The sequence below is a fragment of the Ornithorhynchus anatinus genome, chromosome 1 (genome assembly GCF_004115215.2).
Source record: "Ornithorhynchus anatinus isolate Pmale09 chromosome 1, mOrnAna1.pri.v4, whole genome shotgun sequence".
Classification (NCBI taxonomy): Eukaryota; Metazoa; Chordata; class Mammalia; order Monotremata; family Ornithorhynchidae; genus Ornithorhynchus; species Ornithorhynchus anatinus.
This window is the reverse complement of record NC_041728.1, coordinates 161,509,070-161,526,443: the sequence shown is the minus strand read 5'-3', so window position 1 is coordinate 161,526,443 and position 17,374 is coordinate 161,509,070. Positions and strand designations below refer to the sequence as shown.

The 17,374-nt window shown below is 42.5% G+C and overlaps 1 non-coding gene across 1 annotated transcript; it reads left to right on the top strand.

Annotated features, from left to right (window-relative positions):
- The first annotated feature begins 4,779 nt into the window (after positions 1-4,779).
- Positions 4,780-4,917, top strand: LOC114817159. Its single transcript, XR_003765006.1, has one exon. It is a non-coding gene; the product is annotated as a small nucleolar RNA SNORA7 (small nucleolar RNA).
- Positions 4,918-17,374: the final 12,457 nt, after the last annotated feature.

Below are 17,374 nucleotides of genomic sequence, written 5' to 3'. Positions count from 1 at the left end.
TTAATTGGCATTGGAGAAGCAGACTGCCAATTTGATTGTAGTTAGATCAAAGACGGGGGCGGGCTAACTGAGTATCTTAACACTGATGCTAAGGAGTTTGAGGCAGAGGGGATGGACAACCACTGGAAGTTTTCAAAAAGTGAAAAGATATGGACTAAGATGGGACAATAGGAAGAGGGGGATATGGAAACAAGAGAATAGAGATTTCTCTGTGTATTTTGAGGTGTTTTTTCTGTTTGACGAAGGTGAGTCCTGAATCAATGACAGTTGTGACTCTCCACTGGTTGTGTAACAAACCGTGGCCTGACAAACAATGACTTCCAATGGTCTGAGGATTGTGAGGGAAGACCAGGTAGTGACCAAAATGTCAGTGGTCTAAGCAGGTTTGGAGAAGAAATGGGGAAGAGGTGAGGTGGTAATGGACAGGGGAAAGGCCACTGTGGAGCCTGGGTCCATAGACTACTCTCCATAGCACCCACACCCCTTGCCCTTTATGCTGTTGGTTTCCCTGATGCCTGTAGCAGCATTTGGAGGGTTTTGTTCTGTGAGAATCATTTTGTTGGGGGGATGAAAGTGGAAGGCTGAATGAAGCCCCTTAAAGGCTTCCTGGAAGCATTTGCAGGCCCACAATTTTGGACATACCCCTAGCCTCTCCTGTGTTCTCCCAAATGCCTAGAGTAGTGCTTTCATACAGTAAGCACTGGATAAATGTCAGTGATAGATTAATTGACTGACTGAATACACAGGTGGGAATTAGACCTAGTCTCTGACTCCGAGGGGCTCGTCATCTAAGAATATAAGCTGGGAGAGGGAATTAGCAACCGACACATAAGGAACCATCAAACAATAAACTGCTGAAACGGCATTGCACCCCAAATGAAAACAAAAATTAGCAGGGTGTTGGGACTAGAGGAGAAGAATTTCTGGCTCCTCATGGATCAGAGCCCAAGGCACACCATAGTCACAGTGACCACTAGAGCAACCACTACTTTTCCTGTGGTTTTGTGGAGACTTCCTGCTGTATGTGCTCTTGTCTTTCCCACTGGGGTGGTGGGAGACAGGACAGGATGGTGGCTCTTCATTGGCATGGAGGGGAGCCGGTGCCAGTTTCCAGAGAGGCAGAGTGGCTCTCTGGTGTGGGGGTGCTAGGAGAAGTACTCTGCACACAGTAAGTGCTCAATAAATATGGTTGAATGAATGAATGAATAAACCCAATTTGTTCATATCCATTCCAGCACTTAGTACACTGCCTGGCACACAATAAGTGCTTAAATGCCAAAAAATAGTATAATTGTTATTTAACATTTTCACTTTGAATATGGATTTAAAATTTTTATAACAGAGTAATAATTAACAAAAAGGGACTCTCCTCCTACCCCCTACAGAGTCGAAGTGGGGATGAGGAGGTGAGGTGGTTGTGCTGACCCGATTGTCTTTCTACAGATATGCTCTGGGCATGTCACCACCCTCCTCAAAAATCTGAAGTGGTTGCCTATCAACCTTCATATCAAGCAAAAGCTCCTCACTCTTGGCTTCAAAGCTCTCCATCACCTTGTCCCCTTCTACCTCACCTCCCTTCTCTTCTCTACATCCCAGCCTGCACACTCTGCTCCTCTGCCACTAACCACCTCACTGCACCTCATTCTCGCCTGTCCTGCCGTCGACCCCTGGCCCACGTCCTACCACTGATCTAAAATGCACTCCCTCGCCTCTGCCAAACTAGCTCTCTTCTCCCCTTCAAAGTCCTACTGAGAGCTCACCTCCTCCAGGAGGCCTTCCCAGACTGAACCCCCCTTTTCCTCCGCTCCTCCCCACCCATAGCTCCTACTCCCTCCCTCTGCTCTTCCCCCTTCCCCGCCCCACAGCACTTGTGTAGGTTGGTACTCATTTATTATTCTATTTATTTTATTAATGATGTGCATACATCTATAATTCTGTCTATCTATTTTGATGCTATTGATGCCTGTCTACTTGTTTTGTTTCCTGTCTCTCTCTTCTAGACTGTGAGCCCGTTGTTGGGTAGGGATTGTCTCTATCTGTTGCTGAATTGTACTTTCCAACCACTTAGTGCTGTGCTCTGCACACAGTAAGCGCTCAAGAAATATGATTGAATGAATGAATGAATGAAAGTTCTAGTCCCACCGAGTATTTGGCTAATGATTTGGGATTACATGCCTGGCTCTGCAGGTTTTCTGTGCATTTTATATTGGACTGATTACTTTCACTGGTGTGAAGGAGCTGGAGATGATAAATTTCAGTATTTAGTAGATATTTGGCTCATGTTGACTTGTGTCAATAAGAGACTGAAAAATGAGTTGAAATTATGGTCCTAACTCAATAAAGCTAGGTCTCTCAGCTACTGAACTCATTTATTACATTTTTGAGATCCTTCAACAATCACTACCAAATATTCCTAAATATGAAGAAATTTTATTCACTGCTTATATTGAAGGATTTTCCTCTTGTCTTATTATCATTATCATTGTATTTGTTAAGCTCTTACTGTGTGTCAAACACTGTTCTAAGCACTGGGATAGATACAAGTTCACCAGGTCAGACACAGTCCCTGTCCCACATGGGGCTCACAGTCTAAGTAGAAGAGAGAACAAGTACTGAATCCTCATTTTTAACAAACGGAAACGGCAGCTGATAGAAGTTAAGTGACTTGTTCAAGGTCACACAGCATGCAATTGGTAGAGTGGGAATTAGAACCCAGGTCCTCTGACTCCTAGGTTCATTCTCTTTCAACTGGGCCATGTTGCTTCCCGTTAGAATTAAGCTATTAGAATGTATACCCTGAATTTATTGCATTAGTGAAAAAGAGAACATTGAATTTCTTGGGTTTGTCCTCCATGTCAAAAAAAATAAAAATCACCCTCCCCCCATCCTCTCCACTCACTTTGGGTTTCTAGTTTATTACTACTACAAGCTAGACAGACCTGAAGCTTTCTGTGAGGAAGGGAATGTGGCTGTTTAATGTTCTATTGTCCTCTCCCTAGCACTTAGTACAGTGTTCAGTACACAGTAAGCACTCAGTAAATACAACTGACTGACTGGGTGGCAGAAAAAAAAGCCAGTTGTTACTGGGACGAAAAGCATAAGATAAAATTCCTGGACACTCTTAGCCCTTAGAAGATTAGCATTGTGAATTTACCTGGTGTTTTTTTTTAGGGCTACTTGCTAAGTGTTTACTATGTGCTGGGCTTTGACTGACGCTTCAGCTTAGACCTTTCCACTATGGGGAACCCCAGCGAGAGTGTATCTCAGTGGCATAGCTCTAAGATTCATGGACGTATGCAAACTATCCTGCCACAGTAAGACATTGATTCATAGTGTTTCCAGTGACTATGTATGGATTCCGAAAGCTAGACAGTGAAAATACACGATAGAAAGAACATCGATTCTTTTGAAATGTGGTCTTGGAGAAGGCTTTAGCGAATACAATGGACTGCCCAAAATACAAACAAATGGATTTTGGAGCAAATTAAGCCAAAGTGGTCTTTGGAAGGCCAAATGACTCAATTTAGATTAGCATATTTTGGACACATAATCAGGAGGGCCAATTCTCTGGAGAAACCACTAATGTTAAAAGTCCAGGGAAAAAATGGAAGAGGCAGACCAGCATCTATATGGATAGAAACCATAACGATAACAGAAGAACCCTTAGTAAGGTTATGGATTATGGCAAAAGACAGGATGTCCTGGAGAAAATATCTCCATAGAGTCGCTATGAACTGGAAATGACTCGACACTTGATAATAATAAGAATAATGTGCCAGAAACGTACTAAGCTCTGGGGAGACACAAGATAATCAGGTTGAACATAGTCTCTGTCCCACATGAGATTTTATCCAACCTAGTACCACAGTGCTTCCCTGTTCTCAAAATTCAGTCACATAGCTCATTGCATTGGTCTTATTCCAGCTGATAATTACATTTATCCAGTCATATACTCACTTGGGTTTTTTTTGCCAAAGTTGTCTTTCACCTCTTGTATTATGTCCAGGTGTTACCATGGTTTCTAGGTTTCAACCTATCTTACTGCATTTCACTGAGTCAATTCTCCATAGCACTTAGAGCCTCATCGAGTTTTGTTGGAAGGAAGAAATAATGTAAACATAAACCACTATTTGAGCGAGGCCCTTTTTTTTGTCGTACCCTCTAGAATGTAAGCTCACTGTAGGCAGCTTTAATATATTGTATTCTCCCAGGTGCTTAGGACACTGCTCTGCACACAGTGAGTGTGTTTAGTGAGCACTTACTGAATGCACAGCCATATCCTATGTGCCTGGGAGCATACAATCCATTAGTGGTGGTAGACCTGTTCCCTGCCTGCAAAGAGCTTACAGTCTGGATAGTGATACAAATATTAATAAAAATAAATAAATTACAGATACATACATAAATGCTGTGGGGTTGAGGGAGGGGTAAAGAGAGGGTGCAAATCTAGTTGTAAGGGAAATGCAGGAGGGAGAAGAAGAAGAAGAAGAGGAAATGAGGGCTTAATCAGAGAAGGCCTCTTAGAGGAGATGTGCTTTTAATAAGGCTTTGAAAGTGGGGACAGTGATCCTTTGTTGAACACGAAGAGGGAAAACATTCCAGGCCATAAGCAGGATGCGGGAGAGAGGTCAACAGCAAGATGGATGAGATCGAGGTACAGTGAATAGGTCGGCATTAGAGGAACAAAGTATGTGGGATGGGTTATAGTAAGAAATCATGGAGGTAAGATCAAGGGGGCAAGGTGATTGAGTGCTTTAAAGCCTATGGTAAGGAGTTTCTCCCCCCTCAGGATCACACCTGGAGAGTTTCCAGTACTCTACCAGTCACGACTACAGGAGGGACAGTCAAGCAGAGGCCTACCCATTCCATTCCTAGCTTGGCCAGTAGTTAGAGAGTGGAAGGCAGTCTGTTACAAGTCAAAACTCACCCGTGCTTGGCAGCAGTGTCATGGGAGAGAGTCAAGGATGGAGACTCGTTTACTGCGCGGAACCACTTCCGTATTTTTACCAAGAAAACTTTATGGATACACAGAGAAGCTGCGTGGCTTTGTGGAAAGAGCCGGGCTTGGGAGTCAGAGGACATGGGTTTTAATTCCGGCTCTACCACTCATCTGCTGTGTGACCTTGGGCAAGCCACTTCACTTCTCTGTGCCTCAGTTACCTCATCTGTAAAATGGGGATTAAGACTATGACCCCCACGTGGGACAACCTGATTACCTTGTATCTACCCCATTGCTTAGAACAGCCCTTGGCACATAAGTAAGCATTTAACAAATACCATTATTATTATTATTATTATTATTATTATTATTATTACACTACCAGAATGATTGCATATGCAAGTGGAGCATTCTGGGAGAGAAGTGTCTATGGCATCGCTACAGGTTGAACATGACTCCACAACACAAGATAACAACAAGGAGTTTCTGTTTAATGCGGAGTTGGATGGGCAAGCACTGGAGGAGTGGGCAAACATGGACTGAAAGATTTGGTAGAAAAATGATCAGTACAGCAGAATGAAGTATGGACTGGACTGGGGGAGAAAGGAGGGAATAAGCAAGAGGCTATTGCAGTATTCAAGGCATGAAGGGATGAGTGCTTGGATGAACCCCCTAGCAGTTTGGATGGAGAGGAAAAGGTGGATTTAGTAATGTTGTGAATGTTCAACTGACAGAATTTGGTGACAGACTGAATATCTGCATTGTATGAGAGAGATGAGTCAAGAATAATGCCGAAGTTCCAGGCTTGTGAGACAGGGAGGGTGGTGAAGCTGTCTAAAGTGATGGGAAAGTCAGAGGGAGAGCAGGGTTAGGTGGGAAGATAAAGAGTTCTGTTTTGGACATGTTAAGTTGAGATTTGGTAGGACATCCAAGGAGAGATATCTCCAAAGCAGAAGGAAATACGAGACCGCAGAGAAGGAGAGAGGTCCGGGTTGGGGATGTAGGTTTGGAAATCTGCACAGAGATGGTAATTCAAGCCATGGGAACAAATGACTTCTCCAAGGGAGTGGAGAATGAAGAGGATTCAGAACTGAGCTTGGAGGGATTCCCGCAGTTGCGGATAGGGAGACAGAGGAAGAGACTCCTAAAGAGACTGGGAATGAATAGCCAGAGTGATAGGAGGAGAACCAGGAGAGGAGTATGTCAGTGAATTACCTCTTTTAAACCAGACTGAAGTTCCATGAATTGGTACATGCCATTTGGAACGGATTTGTCAACTGGTGTTATTATGATTATCATTATTATTAGTGTTATCATCATCATCATCATTATATTTGTTAAGCACTTATTATGTGTTAAACACTGTTTTAAGTTCTCACCTAGATACAAGTTAATCAGGTTGGACATAGTCCCTGTCCCTCATGAGGCTTGCAGCCTAAGAACAGACACTGAACCCCCATTTTACATATAAAGAAACTGGGGCATATTGAAGTTAAGTGAGCTGCCAAAGGTCACACAGCAGGTAACTGGAAGAGGTGGGATTAGAACCCAGGTTCTCTGACTCCCAGGCCCATGCTCTTTCCAAGAGACCACGCTACTCTTTGTAGCTCCATGCTATTCCAGTGAAGAGCATTGCAACATAGTCCTGTTTTAATTTTTTTATTTTTCAGGAAATACTGTTTTCCACATGTTAGTCCTGCACCCCAATAAAATGATGGCCTGTAAAATATATGATTTCCTAATCTCCCTCATTTCCAAAGAAAAAGTCCCTTATTTGGAAAGCATTGAAAACAAGGAGGGATTTACTCCACTAAAATTAGCTGCTCATGAAGGAAATCCAAAGGTAAGAAGGATGTGTTTGTTTCTCCTGTGAATTTCTTCATTTAAGAAATCTGTAGTCTCATATTTTGAGCAAAAACTCTAAAGTCTTAGAAAGTGATGTTTTCTTCCTTACTCTGTTTTTCCCCAATATAAACTATGCCTTCTTGGAAAATAGGTGATTGGCAGTGTACCTAAAGAGAATTGACTTCCTTCAACTCAGTGTTTCCAAAGGCTCACATAGTCATGGAAAATAGAAATGAGAAATGTATTAAAAGCAAAGTTTGGCTTTCTAATAAAATCCAAGGTGACACTTCCATTTCCAAGCTATGTAAAATGACTTTGGACTATTAGTGATATTCTAATGATGGGGTTCTTTAATCACACACTGAAACCACTGGACTGGGCATAATTTGACTTAGTCTTTTACAAGTTGGAACCACGGGTTTGAGAGACAAAGGAGCCCAGAGGATGAGCAAAGAGAATTCTTGTAGAGGTTTACAAAGTGTTTTGTAAGAGATTTAAAGAGGCTGCTATCACTCATGTTAATAAAAATTAATGGTTCGGATTTCTGTGCTGCCAATCCGATATCTCCCAGGGAGACATATTTCTGAAATGTAATTTCATTTTCATACCACTCTGAGAAGCTCTTCTCCTTGTGAGCTTTCAGGGAGCTGCCTAATACTGATTCCAGTGGAAACATTTCTATTGAGAAGAGTGGTATATTTTATAGCTTTATCAATGCTGCTTTAAATGGAAAATCATCATCATCATCATAATCTTTGTTGAACCAAAGCTAGTCTAGCTCTTTAAATAAATTCCTCTTTGCTATCTGAGGGGTGTCAGAGGAGTGCTTACCTCTGGGTAATTTAATACCAAGCCCAATTCTCCCAGGACATAAATTTACTCCATGGTAGGAAGTTCGCTGGAAGAATGTTAACAAGAAGATCAATTAGAAGATTATGTGGTACATTTTTTATGGTATTTGTCAAGTGCTTACTGTGCATCAGGCATTATATTAAGCACTTGGGTGGATACAGACAAATCGAGTTAGATACACTCCCTGTCCCACATGGGGCTCACAGTCTTAATCCCCATTTTATAGATGAGGCAACTGAGGCACAGAGACGTGAAGTGACTTGCCCAAGGTCACATAGTGGACAAATGGCAGTGTCAGGATTAGAACTCAGGTCCTCTGACTGCCAGTCCAATGGCCTTTCCATAAGCCACACTGCTTCCCAATTGTGCATTGCCACAGTGAATGCACAATTCAGGAGCCCAAGTCAGTATTCTGACAAAATCCTGTCAGTTCTACCTTCACAGCATCTCAGGGATTTGCCCTTTCCTCTCCATCCAAATTGCTACCATACTGATTCAAGCACTTATTATTTCCAGCTTTGGATAACCCTCTTCCCTCACTTCCCTTCCTCTGTCTCTCCCTTCTCCAGTTCATACTTCACTCTGCTGCCCAGATCATTTTTTTTGGAAAACATTCAGTCCCTCTCTCCCCACTCCACAGAAACGTCCAAAGGTTACCCAACCATCAAACAAAAAATACTTTTCTTCAGCCATAAGACATTCAACCAGCTATTTCCTTCCTACCTTACCTCGTTGATTTCTTTCTACAACCCAACCCATATCTTGCTCATATTCTTCCTCTGCCCTCAATCTCCTTCTCTCTTTACATCTGACAGTTCACCACTCTCCCACCTTCACATCAGTCCTAAAATCACATTTCCCCCAACTGGCCTTTCCTAACAGAGTCCTTATTTCCCCCTCCCCACACTCCCTTCTGCTTAGATTATAGAATTGTTAATTGTACCACTTTAAGCAGTAGAGACTCTAGAGACCCATCTCCCATATATCCAATCCATCACCAGATTCTGGTCTCACCATCACAACATCGCCAAGATCCGCCCTTTCCTCTCCATCCAAACCGCTACCCTGTTAGTTCAATCACTCATCCTATTCCACCTAGATTACTGCAGCAGACTCCTTTCTGACCTCCCAACCCCCTGCCTCTCCCCACTTGGGTCCATACTTCAGTCCGCTGCCTGGATTATCTTTCTACAGAAATGTTCAGGGCATGTCACTCCCCTCCTCAAAAATCTCCAGTGGTTGCCTAGCCACCTCCATATCAAACAAAAGCTCCTCAGTATTGGCTTCAGAGCTCTCCATCACCTTGCACCCTCCTACCTCACCTCGCTTCTCTCCTTCTACAGTCCAGCCCCCACACTCTGCTCCTCTGCTGCTAACCTTCTCACTGTGCCTCAATCTCACCTGTCTTGCCATTGACCCCTGGCCCACGTCCTACCTCTGGCCTGGAACACCCTCCCTCCTCAAATCCTCCAGACAGTCACTGTCCCCTACCCTTCAAAGCCCTACTGAAGTGCACCTCCTCCAGGAGACCTTCCCAGACTAAGCACCTCTTTTCTCAGCTCCTATTCCTTTCTGAATCAAACTGACTTGCTCCCTTTGCTCTTCCCCATCTCCCCACCCCACAGTATCTATGTATATACTTATATATCTATAATTATAATTATTAATACTGATGCCTGTTTTCTTGTATTGCTGTCTCCCCACTTCTAGACTGTGAGCCCGTTGTGCACAGGGATTGCCTCGCTTTATTTGCTTTATTGTACTTTCCAAGTGCTTACTACAGTGCTCTGCACACTGTAAACTCTCAATAAATATAGTTGAATGAATCTATTTAGATTCTCTCTACACTGTGCAAACTGATTAGATTTTTGCTTAACCCTCCAGTTTGCTTTGACTCTGGAGAAATAGCAAGAGTCAGGTTGATTATGACTCTTGCTAACTTCTGATAATTTATATCTTGGGTGCCCTTTTAGACACGTATTTGAGGAAGGATCGCTGAGGAAGTTATTTTAAGTGGTTGATGGAATTTGTGTACTAGAATCAATGGGCCACGATGAAGAAATGAGGTATTTATCTGTTGTAAATGTGATCATTCTAATGCAGCGGATCTGAACTGCTTTTCTACTACAGATGTTCAAGTACTTTATAGGGAAAAAAAGGCTCACCTTCTGGACCTTTGGACCTGTGATATCATCTTTGTACGACTTAACAGGGATAGACACTTGGGAGGATCAAAAGTCTGTAATGGATATTATCTGCACCAGTAAAAATAAAGCAGTGAGTATTTGCCAAGTTTTACCTTTCTCTAGTGAAAGGGCATGCATCAGACTCTAAGACTAAGGCAGCGCCCTTAGTGTGCATGTCAGTGGAGTGGCAGAAGTTGAAAATGTGCTTTACACACAGTAAGCGCTCAATAAATGCAATTGAATGAATACATGAAAATGAAAAAGCCCCCAGTGTTCTTCCCTCCCCCTCCAGAGTCAAAGTGAACTCTGTTTAAGTCAGAAGCATTACTTATGTGAACAGAGATTTGGAAGGAAAAGAGTCAATGGCTGTGGGGTAAAGGGCAGGGGATTCAGGCCTTCAGGCCCCAAGAAATATTATAGTTTCAATTCATTCATTCAGTCATATTTCTTAAACATGAAATACTATAGCTTCAAGGGTTTGGAACCCCTAGTACATCAAGATATACACCTTATTGATTTGAATGTTGGTATTTGTTAAGCGCTTACTATGTGCCGAGCACTGTTCTAAGCGCTGGGGTAGACATAGGGGAATCAGGTTGTCCCACGTGGGGCTCACAGTCTTAATCCCCATTTTACAGATGAGGGAACTGAGGCACAGAGAAGTTAAGTGACTTGCCCACAGTCACACAGCTGACAAGTGGCAGAGCTGGGATTCGAACTCATGAGCCCTGACTCCAAAGCCCGTGCTCTTTTCACTGAGCCACGCTGCTTCTCTAATTGATTTGTTGGGAGTGATAGTTTTGCAAAAGGGGAAAGCCTAGAAGCAGCTGTATGTCTCAGGATTTTCCTTCTAGCTCGGTCTAGTTCTCAACTAGAAGGAATCAATCCAATTTATTGAGCACTTCCTGTATGCAGAGCAACTGGGAGAGTACAATATAAAGGCACATCTCCTCCAAGAAGCCTTCCCTGACTAAGCCCTTCTTCCTCTTCTTTCACTCCCTTCTGTGTCGCCCTAACTTGCTGCCTTCATTCATGCCCCCTCCCAGCCCCACAGCACTTACGTACTTATCTGTAATTTATTTATTTATATTAATGTCTGTCTCCTCCTGTCTAGACTTCTAAGCTCATTGTGGGCAGGAAATGTGTCTGTTAATTGTTATATCGTACTCTCCTAAGTGCTAGTACAATGCTCTGCACACAGTATGCACTCAATAAATATGATTGAATGAATGAATGAATGAAAGAACTTGAGTCTTCATCCTCTAAACATTTAGGTATGCACACTACCTGCACTAAACAAGCAATTTTGTCTAAATCTTAAAACTATGTTGCTTCTCCCTACTGGTAAATTGAATTTAGTGACTGTATTCCCTGATGTTTGAGGGCAGGGACCATGTCTACTTACTTTATTGTACTCTCTGAAACATTTAGTACTGTGCTCTGCACAGAGTAAGGGCTTAATGAATACCATCGACTGATGGATTGGGCACATATCCAGATTATATCATGGTGTAACGCACACCAAATAATGCCATGCTGTCTCAAGGAATAGAGGGGAACAGGAGAGGTTTTTCCAGCTTCGTGGCAGCCAGATATCTAAATCCAATCCTGCCTTAGACCCAGTGGAAAGTGGACCCAGCTCTGCAAACAGTAGAAGGCTTGATGAGGCTACGTCACTAGTAGTGAACTTCATTCAGTGGTATTTATTGAGCACTTACTCTGTTCAGAACACTGCTCTGACCATTGACCCGTAGGGCAGTCCGTGAGGTGGACAGGCCCGAGGGAAATTCTGAAAACTAGGTGGTCAATAAGGGTGCTAAAGACTGTAGCAGCTACCAAGACCATCAACCACCTGTTGGGCTTTGGAGTTACTTCAGCACTACACTGCAGTCACTTGGTCCATAAATGGGTTCTGTAGGTTAAAAATCTTTGCATGAACTTTGCAGTTCACTGCATCTCTACCCATTGCACTCCTCACCCCATGAATGGTGAGCGAGCCCCAGGGCTATCTGGTAAACCCTTTGCTCAACTTCCTGATCTTGAAATCTCAGGGCCACCGCTCATCCATCCTTCTTGATGGGAGACTCCATCACCATCATCTTCTTCAACCTCACCATCCTAATTCTATCTCTGCTGTAGGCTGAAAATCCTGGTAGTCTTTTTTTCTTATGGTATTTGTAAAGCACTTACTATGTCTTAGGCACTGTACTAAGCACTGGGGTAGATACAAGCTAATCAGGTTGGACCCAATCCCTGTCCCACACAGCGTTCACAGTGTTTATGCCCACTTTATATATGAGGTAACTGAGGTCCAGAGAAGTTAAGCGACTTACCCAAGGTCACACAACAGACACATAGGGAAGCTGGAATTAGAACCCAGATCCTGCTGACTCTCAGGCCCATGCCCTATCCACTAAGCCATGATGCTTCTCCAGTCTTGTCTTTGCTAATAATTATTTATGCACAGCACCGTAGTTGTCATCCATTCAGCAAGAGTTTTTAATAAGCGAGGAAGTCGGGCCATTATTGATTTAGGAAAATTGAATCTTATCTTGGTTTTCACAGGGGTTGACTAGCAAGTCATAGAGAAATTCTTATCATGAGCGATTCAAGTTCAGGAATGTATTTTCCGTTATATTAGTTGAAAACTCCACGAATATGCCCTTATTTCTCTTTCACCTCCTAATTGAATTGCCATCTCTAATCAGGTTGGTTATTATAGCCAAATTATCCTTTATATTTTGCAAATGGAAAGCTGAGTTTCTCAGGACATTGAAAAAATATCACAATATGAATCCAGTTCAAGAGTCTGCATAAATCCAAAATTCAGTCTGTAAACAAGGAGCATTCATCATCTATGATTCATAGAAATCCTCCTGGAAATCCAAGTAATAGGCCTTATATATATGAACTGCCAGCATTTGGCAGAAGGTGATTGGACAGGTCGATTTATTCAAAGGAATCAAAATTGGTAGTTTGGCAAAGAGAATGAAATTTTATAGATAGGTCTGGATTTTGTAGCTGAGCATTTAATTCATTCCAATTTAGCATTTATTGAATAACTTTAATATACTTCACAAAATTCATACACGGAATAAAACCTCTCAAACCATGTAAAACAATGCATCATAAAGAAGTAATGCAGAAGTGGGAAAAAAATTTAAAAAATCAAATAGCATTAGTTACATAGGTATTTTTTATTCATTCAATCAATTATATTTATTAAGCACTTTACTGTGTGCAGAGCACTGTACAAGGTAACAATAAACAGATACATTCCCTGCCCACAATGAGCTTGAAAACTAGAAGGGGAGGCAGACGTTAATATAAACAAATAAATTACAGATATGTACATGCATGCTGTGGGGCTTGCAGTGGGGATGAATAAAGGGAGCAAGTCAATGAAGAAGGGAGTGGGAGAAGAGGAAAAAGGAGGGTTTAGTCATGGAAGTCCTCTTGGAATAGATGTGCCTTCAATAAAGCTTTGTAGCAGGAGAGAGTAATTGTCAGATTTGAGGAGGGAGGGCCTTCCAGGCCAGAAGCAGGGCATGGATGAAGGGTTGGTGGCAAGATAGAGGAGATCCAGGTACAGTGAGAAGGTTAGCATTAGAGGAGCGAAGTGCGTGGGCTGGGTCGTAGTAGGAAAATAGTGAGGTGAGGTAGAGGGTGGGTTGATTGAGTGTTTTAAAAACTGATGGTAAGGAGTTTTTGTTTGTGGTGGAGATGGAAGGGCAACCACTAGAGTTTCATGAGGAGTGGGGAAATACGTCCTAAATGTTTCTGTGGAAAAATGATCTGGGCAGCAGAGTGAAGTATGGACTGGGGTGGGGAGAGACAGGAGACCGGGAGGTCAGCAAGGAACCTGATATGGAAATCAAGGTGGGATAGGATAAGTGATTGTATTAACATGGTGACATTTTGGATGGAAAGGAAAGGGCAGATTTTAGCAATGTTGTGATGGTGGAACGGATAGAATTTAGTGATGGATCGAATATGTGGGTTGAATGAGAGAGAGAAGTGAAATATAATGCTAAGGTTACGGCTTGTGAGACAGGAAGGATGGTGGTGCTGTCTATAGTGATGGGAAAGTCATGGGGAGGGCAGGGTTTGGGTGGGAAGATAAGGAGTTGGAAGTGGACTTGTTTATAGAGAAGGAAAATATGAGGAAATTGACAGTAGAGGTGACACCTCAAATAAATATGAATGAATGAATGAATGCCTATTCTACCACATGGTGCTGTTTCATTTCAGCTGCTCTTCCTTGCTAATCTCTTGCCCCTTTTGGAAGAGGAAATAAAATGCTGGATGGTATGCCCAGAACGGGATGATTTTTCCCTAGCAAACACCATTTTTTGTCCATTGCAGCGTTCATATTTTTAACTGTATTTCAATAGGGCGATGAAAAATCCAAAGGCTTTTGCAGTCAAAGTTAGTTTAGCACGAAAAGTGACTCAACCCAAATCTACTTAAACCAAGTTGATTACAAGCTGTAGGGAACGTTATGGAGTGAAAAACTGTTATTTCTACTTTCCAAGCAATGGAATCATTTTTTGTCTGTTCTTTGGGAACAAAAGCCATAATCATTTCCCCAGTTAAAAATGCAGAGTTGCTCTGATTTTGCAATTTTTAGGACTATTTTTGATCCTCACGAGGTGTTAATTTGGAGAGCTATAAGAAGTTAGAGTTATCTACAGTCACTACAGACTCAAATGTAGGGAGGACATAATGGTCAGTCTTTCGTATTTAGGTCTTGCCTTGGAAAATGAGTTATACTTAGTTTTTCATTCACTATGGCTATTTTTTTGTGCTTCCCCATTTTCAAAAATAGTTTGAAGGTAAATTAATGGTACTAAAGTGCACCATGTTCCCTTCTCGGCATCGATAGTGGATCATTTTAGTCGACCAGTTATTTGAAAATCAAAGACCTATTTGAAGAACAAATGATTATGGCGATGCTTCGTACCTGTGTCATTCTTTCATCTTCACTAACACTGTGAGCTGAGTGAAAAGTAGGTGACACATAAGTCTTATGAGCTTAGGTTAGAGTCTCTGCAATGCTGATAAAACTAGAGAGGAAAAAAAGAAGCCAAGTTAGAAAAGGCCACATTTATCTTCTACTAAAATTAGGGCATCTTTGTCAGAGTAGGCCATTAGTCATTGAAACATTTTCTCCAGTGAGGTAATTACAGCACTTTTGTGGCTCATGGTATTAAAGTTTAGGTTAGAGAAGTCTGGGAAAGTGGGAGATAAAGATCTTCCTTTTTGTTGAAGGGAGGAGGCTGTGTGGCTCAATAAGTGAAGCAACAGGAAATAAATTCAGTTAACAAGCATCCTCAGGAGTCAGAGCACTGCACTTGACCTATTTCCAGAGCTTTCTCCTTGGAGAATGTTTGTCCCTTTTTTGCCAAACTCCAGGGTTAGGTTTTCCACTAGGAAGTAGAATATTTCCCCGGTGGCTTCCTGGGTTACTGATTTATAAGCCCTCATGGAGACCCCTGTGGAGGTGGAGTCAGCCTTGTTTCAAGTTTCAGTGGAAACTGGAGCTCTGGAGACAGGATCCTTGCATTTCCTGGGATCTCTAGATTCAGATCCCAGCAGCAGCAGTCTGCAATTATTCATTTGTTTATTGAGTGCTTACTGTGTGCAGAGCCTGAACTGAGAGCTTGGGAGAGTACAATACAATAGTAAATGGAAACATTCCCTGCCCCAAAGGAGCAGCAGCAGTACTACTGGCAAAAGACTGGATGGAAGAGACTTGAGGGAAGAAGACTGGAATGAGGGGTTGGAGTAGGAGGAGCCAGAGCAGGAAGTGGAGAGTAGGTGAGGGAAGATACGGGGGATGATCCCCTCCTCAGTGTAAGATCAAGACCCCCAGGTTCCAAACCAAAGGTCCACTTATACATTGTAACAGAGAGGTTAGATCTCCACATGGGCCAGATTCTGGGGCCTGGCCCTATTCGATCTGGTCTGAATCGGTCCTGGCCTAGTTTAGGCCCAATTATTTCTGAGCCCAGATGGAAGCGGGTCTAGCCTCACATTTAAATGATGTGCTATGCCTATGGGATGGCTCCTGGAAACCAGGCCTGCCGCTGCCCCGGCCCCTGGAGGAGACACGGGACAACTCCGATTCATTTCTCATCTGCCACTCTTTAGTTACTGCAATTTGCCCCTCTTTTCCCATTAGAAGCAGATAGGAAAACTAAGTGGGTGAGGGTAAGGGGCATCAGAAAGTAATTTGAACAGAATGGCCTAGTGGAAAGAGCACAGACCTGAGAATTAGAGAGTTGGTGAACTTATCCAAGCTCTGCTCTTGACTAATATGCAACTCTGGGTAAGTCATTAACTGCTCTGTGCGTCAGTTTCCTCATCTCTAAAATGGGGATTAAAATACCTGTTCTCCGTCACCCTTAACTCATGAGCCCCTTGTGGGTCAGAGACTTTGTCCGGTGTGTCTTGGGAGTGTGTTCATACTTTCCCAAGCACTTAGTACAGTGCTCTGTACATAGTAAGCACTCGATAAATATTGTCGATTAATTGTCTTATTTCTATCCCAGTGAATCTAATACATCACTTCAGTTTTCTTTAGACTTACCATCAATGTGTAACACCTGGCAGTTTGGAAGAAGCAGTTTAAAATCACTCCTGAAGAAATTACAAATAAAAAGTTAACTGCCTCTTTTATCTTTTGCATATTAGATCATAGTGCCCCCATGGGAAGAATTACAGATTAAATTGATACTTGATCATCCTTATTCCTGCAATACAATTAGTGAAATTGGTTTTCACTGCCTCCCTTCCAACCCCCTTCATTCCCTCTCTCCGTGCCCACAGGCACGCCATCTTTTGGAAGTGACTCCATTAAAGGAACTCCTGCACCACAAGTGGACAAAGTTTGGCCACAAGTACTTCCTCCTTTGGACGGTTCTCTCGGTCGCATACACGCTCATTTTTACAGCGTGTTGTATTTATCGGCCCATTAACCCAGTTATCAAGAATGGTGAAAATGCAACTCTCAAGGTCATGAAAAAGATAAACGTGAGTCCTTTTTTCTTTTCTCTTTTACACGTAAGATCTTCCAAAGCCACATGTTTGATCTATTGTGAAGAAGAGTGTGGCTGCTGCTGCCTTCCTGCTTGGGGTGGTGCAAGCTAGGTGGGGATTGAGACTCTTGAATAATACGAGAGAGAGCTGGAGTGGGCTCCTGAGGAGGCAATTTCATAATATTTGATACAACTATTTGGATTAATATATATGTATATATATAATACTTCTATGAGAATCAGTGTGGCTTAGTGGAAAGAGCATGGGCTTGGAAGTCAGAAGTTGTGGATTCTAATCCTGGCTCTGCCACTTGTCAGCTGTGTGACTTTGGGCAAGTCACTTCACTTCTCTGTGCCTCAGTTACCTCAACTATAAAATGGGGATTAATACCATGAGCCCCACCTTGGGCAACCTGATAACCTTGTATCTCCCCCATCACTTAGAACAATGCTTGACACATAGTAAGTGCTTGACAAATGCCATTATAATTATTATTATTATGTGTAACAGG